The sequence below is a fragment of the Salmo trutta genome, chromosome 3 (genome assembly GCF_901001165.1).
Source record: "Salmo trutta chromosome 3, fSalTru1.1, whole genome shotgun sequence".
Taxonomy (NCBI): domain Eukaryota; kingdom Metazoa; phylum Chordata; class Actinopteri; order Salmoniformes; family Salmonidae; genus Salmo; species Salmo trutta.
The window spans coordinates 37,252,049-37,269,773 of record NC_042959.1 but is presented as its reverse complement, the minus strand read 5'-3'; the positions used below and the strand labels follow the sequence as shown (position 1 = coordinate 37,269,773).

The window sequence follows — 17,725 nt, the reverse complement described above, 5'->3', positions numbered from 1 at the left end:
ATCTGTCAGTGATATCAGAGCGCCTCACATATAACTTCACTCCCTTTCTACTAAAATGTTTCTTTACAGAGTGACTTACTTTTCCGGTGACGGGTTATAAATGAAAAATTGCAATTACATAAGACATTTGGCAGAACAAGAAGCCGGTGCTATGAAAAAATGTGAACTCTGACTGATGACTTTGCTGAAATTCATAATCTTTCCTGCCACAATTAACCCTTTACACTCGTGGGAATGTCCTATATGGGCTAAATTCAAATGTTTCTTACAGAAGGAATATGAAAAGCATATGCATAACCATGGTAGCAATTGAAAGGGAACAGTTTGGAGATTATGGAGATTATGGGAATAGTATTATACCAAAGGTTAAGGATACAAATCAAATGTTATTTGTCACATGCGCTGAATACAACACACCTTACAGTGAAATGCTTACTTACAAGCCCTTAACCAACAATGCAGTTTTAAGAAAAATAGGTGTTGAGTAAAAAAGAAATAAGTAAAAAATCTAAAATCGAAGAAACAAATAATTAAAGAGCAGCAGTAAAATAACAGTAGCATGGCTATATACAGGGGGTACTGTTACAGAGTCAATGTGCAAGGCACCGGTTAGTCGAGGTAATTGAGGTAATATATACATGTAGGTAGAGTTAAAGTGACTATGCATAAATAATAAACAGAGTAGCAGCAGGGGATAAAGGGGGGGGGGGGGAGATGCAAATAGTCTGGGTAGCCATTTGATTAGCTGTTCAGGAGTCTTTTGGCTTGGGGGTAGAAGCTGTTAAGAAGCCTTTTGGACCCAGACTTGGCGCTCCAGTACCGCTTGCCATGCGGTAGCAGAGAGAACACTCTATGACTAGGGTGGCTGGAGTCTTTGACAATTTTTAGGGCCTCCTCTGACACCGCCTGGTATAGAGGTCCTGGGTGGCAGGAAGCTTGGCCCCAGTAATGTACTGGGCTGTCCGCACTACCCTCTGCAACCAATCAGGATGCTCTCGATGGGGCAGCTGTATAACGTTTTGAGGATCTGAGGACCCATGCCAAAACTTTTCAGTCTCCTGAGGGGGAATAGGCTTTGTCGTGCCCTCTTCACGACTGTCTTGGTGTGTTTGGACCATGATAGTTTGTTGGTGATGTGGACACCAAGGAACTTGAAGCTCTCAACCTGCTCCACTATAGCCCCGTCAATGAGATGGGGGCGTGCTCGGTCCTCCTTTTAGCATTCTCACATAGGTGTTCCTTTTGTCCAGGTGGGAAAGGGCAGTGTGGAGTGCAATAGACATGTCATCATCTGTGGATCTGTTGGGACGGTATGCAAATTGAGTGGGTCTTGGTTTTCTGGGATAATGGTGTTGATGTGAGCCATGACCAGCCTTTCAAAGCACTTCATGGCTACAGACGTGAGTGCTACGGGTCAGAAGTCATTTAGGCAGGTTACCTTAGCGTTCTTGGGCACAGGGACTATGGTGGTCTGCTTGAAACATGTTGGTATTACAGGCTCAGTCAGTGACAGGTTGAAAATGTCAGTGAAGACACTTGCCAGTTGGTCAGTGCATGCTCCGTGTACACGTCCTGGTAATCCGTCTGGCCCTGCGGCCTTGTGAATGTTGACCTGTTTAAAGGTTTTACTCACATCGGCTACGGAGAGCGTGACCACACAGTTGTCCAGAACAGCTCTCATGCATGTTTCAGTGTTGCTTGCCACAAAGCGAGCATAAAAGTAATTTTGCTCGTCTGGTACGCTCGTGTCACTGGGCAGCTCGTGGCTGTGCTTCCCTTTGAAGTCTGTAATAGTTTGCAAGCCCTGCTACATCCGACGAGCGTTGGAGCCAGTGTAGTACGATTCAATCTAAGTCCTGCATTGACGCTTTGCCTGTTTGATGGTTCTACGGAGGGCATAGTGGGATTTCTTATAAGCTTCCGGGTTAGAGTCCCGCTTCTTGAAAGCGGCAGCTCTACCCTTTAGCTCAGTGCAGATGTTGCCTGTAATCCATGGCTTCTGGTTGGGGTATATGTACATACAGTCACTGTGGGGACGACATCATCGATGCACTTATTGATGAAGCCAGTGACTGATGTGGTGTACTCATCAATAACAAAACATTTTCGAGTCTGTGCTAGCAAAACAGTCCTGTAGCTTAGCATCTGCTTCATCTGACCACATTTTATTGACCGAGTCACTGGTGCTTCCTGCTTTAGTTTTTGCTTGTAAGCAGGAATCAGGAGGATAGAATTATGGTCAGATTTGCCAAATGGAGGGCGAGGGAGAGCTTTGTATGCATCTCTGTGTTTGGAGTAAAGTTGGTCTCGAGTTTTTTTCCCCTTGGGTTGCACATTTAACATGCTGGTAGAAATTAGATAAAACCGATTTAAGTTTGCCTGCATTAAAGTCCCCGGCCACTAGGAGCGCCACCTCTGGATCAATGTTTTCCTGTTTGCTTATGGCCGTATACAGCTCATTGAGTGCGGTCTTAGTGCCAGTATCAGTTTGTGGTGGTAAATAGACGACTATGAAGAATATAGATAAAAACTCTCTTGGTAAATAGTGTGGTCTATAGCTTATCATGAGATACTCTGCATTAGGCGAGCAAAACCTCAAGACTTCATTAGATTTCATGCACCAGCTGTTGTTTACAAATATACATAGACCGCCACCCCATGTCTTACCAGAGGCGGCTGTCCTATCCTGCCGATACAGCTTTAAACCCACCAGCTGTATGTTATTCATGTCGTCAATCAGCCACGGCTCGGTGAAACATAAGATATTACAGTTTTTAATGTCCCGTTTGTAGAATATACGTGATAGTTCATCTATTTTATTATCCAATGATTGTACGTTGGCTAATAAGACCAATGGTAAAGGCAGATTACCTACTTGCCGTCAGATCCTTACAAGGCACGCCGACCTACGTCCCCAATATCTCTGTCTCTTTCTCCTGCGAATTATGGGGATGAGGGCCTTGTCGGGTGTCGGAAGTAAATCCTTTGCGTCCGACTCATTAACGAAAAAATCTTCCTCCAGTACAAGGTGAGTAATGTCCTCATATCTAGAAGCTCTTTTCAGTCATAAGAGACGGTGGCAGAAAAATTATGTACAAAGGAAGTAGCAAATAATGCAACAAAAACACACACAATAGCACAATTGGCTAGGGGACTGTAAAACGGCAGCCATCTTCTCTATATGTACAACAGTTCACCTGACACAAGACTGAATTCAAACATTACACTGTTGTGTGCATTTTACATTCACTGAACTTTTCACTGCATTTGTTGATAACGAAATCTGAAAATACTCTGGATACATTCAATAACATGATAAGAAAATGCCTGAAAAATGTGGGGTAGGTGCACATAAAACAAAAAAAGGTTTGAGTGAGAGAACTAACTGCTATCTCCAAGTGGCCACACACCTCTCCAAAGTGTGCACAGTTCCTAAGTAATTTGAGTGCACTTTAATCACTCAAAGAAGTCTTCAACTATAATATACTTTTTGATCTCTCCTACTTAAGCTGTGCCGTTGAGGAACTTGAGCAAGCACACTTGTAGTTGTTTTGTTTGCAACACAGCCCTGCATCAAACAATTACTGTTGTTGTTTACACAATCTAAAAACACTCCATTAGAAATCGCAATATGGGTCAGGTGGACATCATTTGAAAGCTTATTCTATTGCCGACAGGACTAGTTAAGTTAGAAAATACGATATTACAGTGTTTGGCCTTCACAATGCAATTCAGGGAAACATATCGTAATTTTGGTGCACATAGAATGGAGTCATGAGTGCATACCGTTTACAGCATTTCGCTCCCTCAGTCCATTTCGCTCCCTCAGTTTGTTTTGCAAAAGTTGCCCAATTAGCAGGAGGGGGCAACTTCCTGTGCTCAAGTTCAGAAAGGCTGTCACTCAAAACCCATAAAGGGCTATGAAGCACAGCCAGAGCTCTCACGTCATGTATAGCATGTTAATGTACAGCCACTACGTTCCAATTTAGGCATTTATCGGTGCCAAAAATCTGCCATTTTCAACCTAGGTACAAGTGTAAAGGGCTACCTAAAATTAAGCCATGATCTGCTGCATGTTTTAATGTAGGGATTTCATTCCAGAGTACTTTGATACAGCCTTACCGGACTGCAGCTGTGCGATAAAAGTCTTACTGTATTTCTCAGTGAACTTGAATGATATTGTGCATAGAGCCACACACTAGTCCCAGTCTTACCACCACTGTGACTTCCCTGTGTGTAGATGATTGAGATTTAACAGGTTGGGTAGCCGCACCTGGAGGGGGGATTATTTGTAAGGTAATAAATGTGAAAGATTAGGGGTGGATAATTGCTTGCTGATGATCTCCTGGCAGTATGTGCTGCTAATGCTGTACTAACTGTCTTGATTATTTCTGGAGGACACAATGTTTTCTTTGTCAGCTTTTTCATTATTTCCACTGACATTACGTGTACCGCGGAAATAATTAGAATTCATTTACTTCATTGTCTTTGTTGAAGTTAGGACACACATTAGGACAACATATTGCTGAATTGTTCATATACAGATGTCGGATCTTAACGTAACTTAATAATCACTCATTTGTTGTAGAGAATTTTCCAGATGCATCAGGAAATTCAAATGAGCCTCATTACTGGCTGAAAATGAGCAGTTATCTTTCTCTCCATGCGTGGGCATTGGGATCATGGCTTTCTATCAAAATGATGTTCTCTCGCGTTCACTCAAATGCAAGGCCTAGGTCCTATTACTGCAACATTCAAATGTACAAAAATGTATCTGAAATGCAGCCATACACATCAACAACCATCGTTTTATATAGCTTAATAAAACAAGATAGATATTGGTCTCCACTAGGCTACGCCACACAAGTGTCTAGTATATCCTTAGGTTACTAATTAACTAAAAATGCTGTTAAATTGTGGCGTGGGGTGGTATAGTGGGTAGGGCTGCTACAATCAGCACGCACATATAGGCCAACCGTCTGGATTCGATTCTGGCCCATGCACTTCTGGCACAAATAACTCAGTCCCCCAATTGACTTCAAGTAGTTACACGTTTCATATGGACAGTCCACGGTTATTTTACACCCGGTCCTGATATGAAATGACCATACCAGACACTTTTGGATAACATAAATAGGAAACAAATAAAATAATAACAGTCAGTAGGCTACACAAACATTAGTTTCCATTCATACAAAGTGTCGGGTAAATTACCACAGTAGATTTGGCGTGGTAAATGAGGAAATAGTTGATTTATTTTGTACGGAATGCTTGTCAAATAGATAAATCACCCTTAGTCTGTTCAAAAAGGACTAAATTGTTGCGATGACAACACCAACCAGAGGGCGAACATAGCATCTTTCAGGGAGCTGTAATGAGGTGACCAATTAATGGTTGCAATTAAGATCAGCTGTGAAGGTGAATTTAGCACGTATCGGTGGTTTAACAAGACCAGCTGGCAATAATAAGGTTGCTACCTGTTGAGGCAGAATTTCCAGGCAGGACTTCAAAATTGGCATGTCCCAATTCCATGTATCCATCGCCGGGAAGCTATCCGTTAACACCTTGCGGCGTAGCAAAAAAATGATTGACGGCAGACAGAAGACCACACTTGGGAGAACATTTTCCAGAAATCCACAAAATGTAAGTATAACATTTATTTATTCACCAAATGATAACATTTTCAAGAAATTACTTTCATATCAATTGCGAATTAAAATGTTAAGTAAGTGGTGATTATCATCCCATTGCCAAGCTACCTAATACATCGGACACGATAACTAGCCAGAAGGCGATCTCATTCTGCTAATCGGCTGTTTTAGAGATGAACTAAATTAGCTAATCGTATATTCAGCAATGTGTCAATTGTGAAGACCCAGAGTTTTTAAATAGTTTCTTCCCATTTGTTTCCAGAGACTAAAGTGGCACCTGATCACGTTTCACTCCATTGTATTGGCTTGACAGGAGAAAAACAGTCCTGCACGACTCGTTTGGAAGTAAGACATTAACAACTTCTGATGAAAAACGTAGGACATTCAGCCAGCTGTGTTGTGTTCATTCTAGGCTTGTTAGCCAGCCAAGTTATTATGCATTCTGTTGAGTCTGTTTTGCTAGCATGCAGTGTCAGTTTACCTAGCTAACTTTATCTTGCTACTTTCCCTTCCCCTATTGTGTTGCACCATTGGGGTTGGTGTTACTGGTTAAAATTAGAGGCTGTTATTCTACTCTTACTGTAAACAACTTAATAAAGCCTAAAAATATGCAAAACTGTTAACAAAACGATTGCACATTAAAGGCAGTTGTGGCTTCAGCAACAATTTGAGCAGTGAGGTAATGTCTCACCCTTTGTTTTTACTTATTCCAGGTTGAATGATATTCCACCCTGCAGATGTAAGGAACTTGTTATGAACCTCCCAGCCACCAGGATAATCACCATATCCCAGGATATTATTTAGGAGTGTTCCAACCTCACAATGTTAGAAATAGATTCACCCATGATATTATTTATCATGCAGATTTGTCAGGACATTGTAATTTATAAAGTTAATTCTGAAATATGATATCTGCCCCAGGGGATTCAGTTTAGGCCCCAATTAGGTGTTAGTGAAGGGCTGAAAAAAAACAACGGTAAACTCCTGTCTCAAATAAGACCTGAAGGTCAGTCAATCAGGAAAATCATGGAGTGAGTAGGTGTGTCCATCATTTTGATATATATATATATATTAAAAAAAAAAAAAAAAAAAAAAAAAATTTGGACATGTTATCCTTCATCACATGCAACTATTTATTTTGTATCCATTGCATTTAGCTTACATTAGGAAGAAGTAGCCTAGGCAGTCTAATCTAGTTACAGTAGATTGCATCGTATCACCTTTCAATATTATTAACGAATATGAAACCATGTTAACTAGAACATATAATTTAATATTCATGGGTGTCATATTTGTATGACTATCACAATGCAAGCCTACTCATTAGAAAAATACAGCAGCTCTAATGCAATATTAGCTTCACAATGAAACACCACTATTCTTAAACAGTCAGTGAAATAGCTTATTTAGCAGTAAATGAAAATCGTAGCCTGTATGATATCATGCATGCAAACTTGTCATGTCCACAACAATGGAGCAGCAAACCAAGCAACATACGAGAGGACCCCGTACCGTAGGATAATAATTCTGGTTGGTGTCAACTTCATTCATAATTCAGGTACTGAGGAGCTCGATTCAGTTACTTGTTAATCTGTTATTCGTGTCAGATGTTTCCATTTTGGGATATCCTTGCTGCACAATTTTCCTACTGCAATGAAATGGGTAATATTAAGATCCGACATCTGTACATAGTAGTACTCTAACTGTTTTCTAGTAATTCTATAGGCAGACTCTTAAAAAAAAAAAAGGTGCTGCCTAGTACCTAAAAGGGTTATTTGACTGTTCCCATAGGATAACCTTTTGAAAAAGCCTTTGACTCCAGATAGAACCCTTTTGCGTTCATGTAGAACAGTTTACACAGAGTGTTCTACGATGAACCTAAAATAATTCTGCTATGGGGACAGCCGAAGAACACTTTTTGAACCCTGTATTTCTTGTGCAATTCTTGAGTAAGCTGCACAGGGTCATAACAGTTTATGGTAGTTTATTTGTCTTGTGGTTTCCGGGTAGGAGAATCCACACTGTACGTACAGTATATGAGACAATGATTGTGAAAGATATAAACACAGGACATCAGTAAAGGAAACCCAGTCTTTCATTTCCTCAACAGTGACGACGAGAAATAACCTCTCACTCAACGTCAACAAAAAGGAGATGATCGTGGACTTTGGGAAACAGCAGAGGCAGCATCCTCCACATCGACAGGACAGTAGTGGAGAAGGTGGAAAGTTTTAAGTTCTTCAGCGTACACATCACGGACAAACTGAAAAGGTCCAAATTTATTTATATAGCCCTTCTTACATCAGCTGACATCTCAAAGTGCTGTACAGAAACCCAGCCTAAAACCCCAAACAGCAATGCAGGTGTAGAAGCACGGTGACTAGGAAAAACTCCCTAGAAAAGCCAAAACCTAGAGAGGAACCAGGCTATGAGGGGTGGCCAGTCCTCTTCTGGCTGTGCCGGGTGGAGAAGGTGTAACAGCGTAGCCTAAAAACACCTCTTCAACCTCAGGAGGCTGAAGAAATTTGGCTTGTCACCTAAAACACTCAAACTTTTTCAGATGCACAATCGAGAGCATCCTGTCGGGCTGTATCACAGCCTGGTACGGCAACTGCTCCGCCAACTACTGCAAGGCTCTCCAGAGGGTAGTGCTGTCTGCACAACGCATCACCGGGGGCAAACTACCAGCTCTCCAGGACACCTACAGCACCCGATGTCACAGGAAGGCCACAAAGATCATCAAGGACAACAACCACCCGAGCCACTGCCTGTTTACCCCGCTATCATCCAGAAGGCGAGGTCAGTACAGGTGCATCAAAGCTGGGACTGAAAGACAGCTCCTATCCCAAGGCCTTCAGACTGTTAAACAGCCATCACTAACAGAGTGGATGCTGCTAACATACAGACTCAAATCTCTTGCCACTTTAATACATTTAGTACATGGATTTAATAAAGGTATCACTAGTCACTTTAAATAACTCCACTTTAATGTCTACATATCCTACATTACTCACTTCAAATGTATATACAGTGTTCGATACCATCTACTGCATCTTGCCTATGCCACACGGCCATCACTCATCCATATATTTATATGTACATATTCTTATTCATTCCTTTACATTTGTGTATTAGATAGTCGTGAATTTGTTAGATTACTTGTTAGATATTACTGCACTGTCGGAACTAGAAGCACAAACATTTCGCTACACTCACATTAACATCTGCTAACCATGTGTATGTGACCAATAAAATTTGATTTGAACTAAGAACTGTATGCTTATGTAGTCTCATCCTGTCATATCATAGTTTATTACTAAGATCCAGCCAATGAATTTAATGAGCTGTTGATGTGGTGAGCTTGCTCTGTCGCCTACCTCTATTGACATTAGAGTGGGAGTTCATGTGTGGGTCATCTGAATGATGGTGTGTAGAGGTCAAACACAGCTCTTTGTAAACAAAGGTCCGGTTCAGAGTCAATAACTCCTGCAATGTGACAGTTTTTCATGTGCTGGATTGATAGGAAAAAAGAGTATCAGCAAAGACACATGATTGCATTATATTGGACCGCTGCCAAATAATAGTATGCCGTCTAGGTTTATTACTTATATAAATCATGCAACGCCATTCTAATTTTATGTATAGTTTATGACTGCTCAAACTTTTGCACTTGATGGGCCAAAATATAATCTGAGTGGTGGGATGCGGGCAGAACAAATAATACTGTACATTATCTATTTAGAAATATAAAAGGTAAAAGATTGCTTTTTAGGGTCTTTTTAAACACTGGCCTTTTAGTAATTAATCATAAAACCACACTTCAAACATGAATCAAGTTGTAATCATATAACTGACATCTAACAACACATTCTGATGACCAGTATTAAAGATGTATTAAAAATGTCACCATGTTGGCACAGAAACTGCAACCAAGTTGCTGTGGGTAGGCAACAACATGTCTGCCACGCTGATCCTCAACAATGGGGCCCCACAGGGGTTCTTGCTTAGTCCCCTCCTGTACTCACTATTCACCCACGACTGCGTGGCCAAACACAACTTCCAACACCATTAAGTTTGATGACACAACAGTGGTAGGCCTGATCACCGACAATGATGAGACAGCCTATATGGAGGAGGTCAGAGACCTGGCAGTGTGGTGCCAGGACAACTTATCCCTCAATGTGAGCAAGACAAAGGAGCTCATCGTGGACTACAGGAAAAGGTGGGCGGAACAGGCCCCCATTAACATCGACTTGGCTGTAGTGGAGCTGGTTGAGAATTTCAAGTTCCTTGGTGTCCACATCACCAATGAACTATCATGGTCCAAACACAACAGCACCTTTTCCCCATCAGGAGACTGAAAAGATTTGGCATGGGTCCCCAGATCCTCAAAGTTCTACAGCTGCACCATCGAGAGCATCCTGACCGGTTGCATCACTGCCTGGTATGGCCACTGCTCGGCATCTGACCGTAACGAGGTACAGAGGGTAGTGCATACTGCCCAGTACATCACCGTGGCCAAACTTTCTGCCATCCAGGACCTATATACTAGGCGGTGTCCGAGGAAAGCCCAAAAATTGTCAAAGACTTCAGTCATCCAAGTCATAGACTGTTCTTTCTGCTCCCGCACAGCAAGTGGTACCAGAGTGCCAAGTCTAGGACCAGAAGGCTCCATAACAGCTTCTACCCCCAAGCCATAAGAATGCTGAACAATTCATCCAATGGCCACCTGGACTATTTACATTGACTATTTGTTTTTTACACTGCTGCTACTCGCTGTTTATCTATGCATCGTCACTTCACCCATACCTACATATACAAATTGCCTTGAATAACCTGTACCCCCGCACATTGACTCCCCATGTATATAACCTCGTTATTGTTATTTTATTGTCTTTTTTATATTTTTTTACTTGTTTATTTGGTAAATATTTTCTTAACTCTTTCTTGAACTGCACTGTTGGTTAAGGGCTTGTAAGTAAGCATTTCACGATAAGGTCTACACCTGTTGTATTCGGCGCATGTCCATTTTTTTGTTGTTCACATGGAACAGATCATCCCCCGTCAGCCTTGTTAAAATAGTCCAGAGCACATGGTGGCAGTAGCAGTGCTTTCTTAAGTTATGTTTGGCTTGTGCCTGCTTTGTAGCTGGATAGCTAATGAAAACTAGCTAGCAAGTTGCTTGAATGTTGTTGCTAGCTAGCTAGAATTTTTAGCAAGCCCTTGTTGATACTAGCCAGATGGCTACATCTAGATAACTCGCTCAGTTTGCAACAATATAATTAAATCACAATGTATTCGTTTTTGAAAGAAACAGCGGCCTGTTAGGTTCTGAGAGTCAGTGGAGTAGCTAGCTAGCTATGTTGTGCTAACTGGCAAAGCTAACCGTTTAGCTAACAGCTAGCAAGCAAATTGGCACTGGCAGTATGGAATAATGGAGATTGGATTATATAATTTCTTCATCTTGTTAGATAGCTAACTTTGTAAAACATTTAGTGTTGTGTGCATTTTGCTGCACTTATAATCCCCATTCGTTTCATATGAAGTGTGTGACTGCCTGGCTCAGTTAGCAAGCTAACTAACTAATGAGCAAGTTTACATTATCAAACCTATAAAAAAAAATGCTTTTTCAAGCATGAAACTCCTTTCCTAGATGTAGAAGAATTATACTTTTTTTTATTATGCAGCTTTATTGTTTTTAGAACAATGATAAGGGGGTGGATTACACTGGGAAAAGTGTGTTCGTTTTTTGTTGCCACTGGCTCCCCAACATGGAGGACCGTGCTCTCTGTTTGGTTCAAAGTCAAGTTGTCGGCCACCAACGCGCAGAGCGATGCTACATGTAGAAACGTCCAGTTTGTCCGTACCAGGTCGGTCTGCAATAGACGGTGTCTTTTGTTTTAGCAAGAGAAGGACCGGTCTCCTACTGTGTTAAGTACCTATCAGACATCGGTTTTCTTGGTGTGTCTGACCTCTAAGGCTAATAACTTGAAAATGTTTCAAATCATTTCAATATGGGAAAGGTGTAACAATTTCTATTTGCAGTAGTAAAAGTCACTGAAAAGCATGAGAAAGATAGTGGAAAGTTGAAAAACAATATTCTGAATTGCGGTTTTGTCACCGTCCCTTCAAAACATCCCCTGCGTTGTAAAGTAAAATAATAGCTGAAAGCTCCAACTGTTCAAAAGCTAGAGCCAAATTTGTAGGAAGAAAACAGAAACCACTCTGCTTGTTCCAACTGCTATCGGAGGTTACTCATGTAACCGCGGTTCTGTGAACTTGGCATCGACTACAAATTTTTGGGGTGTGTTTTCTTTGGGCAGGCCAAACCAAACATCGTCCCCAGTTGGGTCAGACCTTTTATAGATTATGCAAAGGCATGTTTGTTAATTTTTCATGTTTTTTCCCCGATTAATTTCTATTTAGTAATTTATGACATGATTATCACTCCAGAGTCATATCTTGCAGCCACATACATAGGACGGCTGTCATACATCCATTTTCAGTGTGGTCGCTCTGGTTACACTCAGATAAGTGAAGGATAACCAACAAGGGGCTATGCGTTCTGTGGAAAATAATGCACAACGTGGAAGGTGTGTGCCACGACACACAGCGGATAAATTATTTGCAGGTAGAAATATGATCAACATCCACTGAAGTTGCTAGCAAATGTACTAGATGGGTACAGTAGTTCCCTTCAGTACAGTAGTTGGGTCATTCCACTTAGGTGCCTTTTTGAGTAGTGTAACTTGGTGAAAAAAAAAACGTTTGTTTCACTTAATTTTAACATGTCATAAAGAGCATATGTTCAACTTAATAAAATAACATATTATCCCATCTCAAGAGATTAAATAAAAAATTGTCCATAGTAAGTGCCAAATAAAGAAACAGGGTTGACAACTAATTCTTAAATCATCCATAAATCCCCTTGTGACAGGAGAAATTGAAGCTTGTGTGTGCAACAGGTAGGGGAAATTGAATGAAAGTTTCACAAAGAAATTAAAATTGTTAAATCATTTCTAGCCTGTCAATCTACGGGTAAGAGTGTTGAAGTGTTATGCTTGACCAGCTCAGTTTTCCACCATAAAACTATAGGAAATGCCCCAAATTAGTATAACCAGCTCACCTGCTTTTACGCGGATGTAACTATTAGATGTTCAACATTTCAAAAGGAATAGTTTCACCATATTAAAATGAGAGTTCAGTTCACATAACAGGGTTGGCCATAAAATGAGGGGCAGGTTTTTTCCACTTAAAATAAATCAATAATCACATGAAATAAATAATAATCAACAAAATAACTAGGGATTTACAATGATAGTAAACTTGAGTAAATGTTGAGATTAAGTGGGTTAAAATGTAGAATTTTGGCACTTTAGCAATCTTTATTCACATAAAATATCTGATTTATTTAATTAACCATGTGGTCTACATTAAAGTGCACTTCATTTAATATAACAGGCTTTTAAAATGCACAATTTCTACTTAAAATAGCAAAGGGACACAAAGAATAAAACGACCCAGTTAACAGAGCTATGGATGCAAGGACTGACCCTTCATGATGTAAAAATTATAGTTTTAACCATGTTTTGAGGCCGATACATTAGTGTTTGTTTACATTTACTTTGTTTGCAAACATTAGCTTACATTTTGGGTTCTGACAGGGTAGGACAGTTGAACTAAGCTCAAGTTATATTCTTCAAGAATCAATGGGTAAATATCATACATTTACAAGTCCAAAAATGGATGTAGCAACTGCAGATTGCTTCTTTAATTCTTTTTTGTTCAAATGTGACCCACCACCTGGATTCGGTCCTATGTAGCAACATTTGAAATAATGTTTTTTTTACACTGGAAAAAAACTAGACTCGGAGCTAGAAAATTGTATATCATACACTGCAGTTGAGGAACAATAGGAAAGTTGATAAACTTGTAACCCCTCAATTGAGAAAATTGCCTATGATTGATTTGGTACACCTACTGGAGATCTCCTCTTTGTCTACACCCTTTCAGCATTGTTCACACCCTCTTAAGCCTTAGTCACACCCATCTCTTTAAGGATTCACATGTGAGGCCATGTGCTAAACGGAGTGAATCCAGTAGTGTAGTAAACAGCCAAAGTTTTCAAGACTAAAAGTGGTGAAAGTAGAAGCAAAAAGTAGTATGAAAAATACACTTTAACTAGTCCTTGGTTTATATCCTAATCTGACTTTGGTGCAGGTCATGTTGTTCTTCACATTACCGTCTACGGTAAATACACACTGTCAAATAAAAGCTATGTTTATTTGTCACATGCACAGGATGCAGAAGGTGTAAACGGCACAGTGAACTGGTTACTTGCATAGTGGAGTCTTTTGTTTAGTGACAAAGCTAGATAGCTATCTGCCTAACCAATCAACCATAACCCCAACTCATACTAACATGCACCATGCATGAATCTGCAGGTAGCTAAAGCTAACCAACTAGGTTCAATGTTAGCTAGCTAGTTAGCATTAGTCTATAATTTGCAATGCAAATGGTTTCTGAGATCCAAATAATATTACTACACAGATCATACACAACTTTAGCTTGCGAGCCAGCCAGCTAACGTTAGCTAGATAGACTAGCTAACAGCACACTTTCACTTGCAATGAAAATGACTTTCTGACAAAATTAGAAAGTATAATATCTGAAAATGTAGTTAGACTCTTACCCATATACATGGATGAACACTTCTCCCTCTGTCATGGATGCCATGGTTGCCCTTAGTTTGAAGATGTAATCCGGAGACAGGTGTTTTGTACAACAGCCTCCTGTGTTCTCTTTTCGACTTTCTCTGCATTTGGCAATCATCTCTCTGCTTCCACTGGGCATTCCACTGATTTCAAAACTCGGTCAACTTCTTCCGTGAGAACAATACTGTTGATTGCCATTTCTTCACCCATCACAGTCTTCAGAAGTCTCTACAATCTCAGGTTCAATGAAGATGTTTTTACCTAAATTAGGGATTTTGTTATCGTCTGATTCATTTTCAGAGCCAGAGAAAGTCAGCACGTAATGATTGTCCTCCAGAAAGTAGTCCATCAACTTTTCCCCACTGATCTGTGTCGATAGCGCTATAAACTTCAGGGCAGCAATGCAACACCTTTTCAGTTTTTTATGATGTCTTTAAAAAAAAAGCAGCGGTAAAAAGGATTATCCACACATACTGAGCAGCTCATGTTATAGACAGAAGCATGCTACATGGCAGACCAATCTGAACTCATCTCTCGGCAGGTCCAGCACATCCATTATCTCAGCCAATCATGGCTAGTGGGAAAGTTCATGTATTTTTCCGTGGCTAAACCACCTAGGCTCGTAATTTAACAATTGTATTTATATTTACAGATGGCATACACCTTTGTTATTAAAGCACATGAAAGTTCACATGTTCTAGATGGAATTTTGGGCCAAAAAAACACATTTTGATATAAAAAAACAACGTTGAAATGCCTCTCCTGTGAAGTAGTGACATGCCTAGCTTCTTGAAACAGGTCACAAATGAAACATAAGGAATACAATTAATTGTTGGAATGGCTGTTGCTAATTGAACGTAATCGAATCAGTTCTATAGTATCATTTGTGTTGTGCATTACTGAACAAAGCTTTTCATATATGCAATTACACTGCTCAAAAAAATAAAGGGAACACTTAAACAACACAATGTAACTCCAAGTCAATCACACTTCTGTGAAATCAAACTGTCCACTTAGGAAGCAACACTGATTGACAATACATTTCACATGCTGTTGTGCAAATGGAAAAGACAACAGGTGGAAATGATAGGCAATTAGCAAGACACCCCCAATAAAGGAGTGGTTCTGCAGGTGGTGACCACAGACAACTTCTCAGTTCCTATGCTTCCTGGCTGATGTTTTGGTCACTTTTGAATGCTGGCGGTGCTTTCACTCTAGTGGTAGCATGAGACGGAGTCTACAACCCACACAAGTGGCTCAGGTAGTGCAGCTCATCCAGGATGGCACATCAATGCGAGCTGTGGCAAGAAGGTTTGCTGTGTCTGTCAGCGTAGTGTCCAGAGCATGGAGGCGCTACCAGGAGACAGGCCAGTACATCAGGAGACGTGGAGGAGGCCGTAGGAGGGCAACAACCCAGCAGCAGGACCGCTACCTCCGCCTTTGTGCAAGGAGGAGCAGGAGGAGCACTGCCAGAGCCCTGCAAAATGACCTCCAGCAGGCCACATGTGCATGTGTCTGCTCAAACGGTCAGAAACAGACTCCATGAGGGCCCGACGTCCACAGGTGGGGGTTGTGCTTACAGCCCAACACCGTGCAGGACGTTTGGCATTTGCCAGAGAACACCAGATTGGCAAATTCGCCTCTGGCGCCCTGTGCTCTTCACAGATGAAAGCAGGTTCACACTGAGCACAGGTGACAGACGTGACAGAGTCTGGAGACGCCGTGGAGAACGTTCTGCTGCCTGCAACATCCTCCAGCATGACCGGTTTGGCAGTAGGTCAGTCATGGTGTGGGGTGGCATTTCTTTGGGGGGCTGCACAGCCCTCCATGTGCTCGCCAGAGGTAGCCTGACTGCCATTAGGTACCAAGATGAGATCCTCAGACCCCTTGTGAGACCATATGCTGGTGCGGTTGGCCCTGGGTTCTTCCTAATGCAAGACAATGCTGGACCTCATGTGGCTGGAGTGTGTCGGCAGTTCCTGCAAGAGGAAGGCATTGATGCTATGGACTGGCCCACCCGTTCCCCAGACCTGAATCCAATTGAGCACATCTGGGACATCATGTCTCGCTCCATCCACCAACGCCACGTTGCACCACAGACTGTCCAGGAGTTGGCGGATGCTTTAGTCCAGGTCTGGGAGGAGATCCCTCAGGAGACCATCCACCACCTCATCAGGAGCATGCCCAGGTGTTGTAGGGAGGTCATACAGGCACGTGGAGGCCACACACACTACTGAGCCTCATTTTGACTTGTTTTAAGGACATTACATCAAAGTTGGATCAGCCTGTAGTGTGGTTTTCCACTTTAATTTTGAGTGTGACTCCAAATCCAGACCTCCATGGGTTGATAAATTGGATTTCCATTGATTATTTTTGTTTTGATTTTGTTGTCAGCACATTCAACTATGTAAAGAAAAAAGTATTTCATAAGATTATTTCATTCATTCAGATCTAGGATGTGTTATTTTAGTGTTCCCTTTATTTTTTTGAGTAGTGTATATACAGTACCAGTCAAAAGTTTGGACACACCTACTCATTCAAGAGTTTTTCTTTATTTTTACTATTTTTGTAGAATAATAGTGAAAAACAGAAAGGAAAACTTTGCACACTGCTGCTCATGCTCCCAGGTGATATTTATTTATAACAATGTTCCGACCCTTAGATCTTCATCAGGCATCCATATCCCAGGTGGGGGTGGAAGGTCCTATATATAGGGGCAGTACTCAGTGACATCACTTCCTGAAACAGGAGGTAAAACATGTACAACAGGTTCACAATATGAATATTCAATGTATCAAAATATATGATCATACACAAGGAATGTGATTCAAATGTACAGTAATATACATACAATATTCAATTGGGATATAAAAACCCCCACAATTTGTACATATTGAAACTATAAAAACAGTTTCAAGTCAAACTCCTCGTTAAGGCCAAGAGTTGACAGTGTGTAGAGCCTGTGGATCCAGAAAGATTCCCTTTGAAGAAGTTTCCTCTCAATGTTCCCTCCCCTGCGTGACATCTTGACCATTTTTATTCCAATGTATCTCAGAGAACTAATAGGCTTGTACAAAATGAAAAGCAACCGGTTGGTAATCAGATTTAACCACAACGTCTCTCACATTTGGGGTCATTCAAAAACCATACGTGGGGGATATTTAAAAATGGGTTTCAATGGTGGGTCAGTATCAGTGGAGGCTGGAGACTTGAAAAATTTAGGAAGGTGGGAGACCTATGGTATAGGCGCTAAACACATGGAGATGTCAAAGTGTGTTTCAAAAATCGTCAGAAGAGTAATTATTTTAACCTAAAGCATTTAATAAAGACATTTGTAGTACAATATTATGAGGAATGGGA

At 41.0% G+C, this 17,725-nt stretch overlaps 1 protein-coding gene and 1 long non-coding RNA gene across 2 annotated transcripts in view; both read left to right on the top strand.

Annotated features, from left to right (window-relative positions):
* Nucleotides 1-17,725, top strand: part of LOC115174726 (5-hydroxytryptamine receptor 4-like) — a 104,425-nt gene that overhangs the window by 40,185 nt on the left and 46,515 nt on the right. The window lies entirely within an intron of this gene.
* Nucleotides 5,350-6,692, top strand: LOC115174731 (uncharacterized). Its single transcript, XR_003871830.1, has 3 exons — nucleotides 5,350-5,643; nucleotides 5,914-5,996; nucleotides 6,365-6,692. It is a non-coding gene; the product is annotated as an uncharacterized LOC115174731 (long non-coding RNA).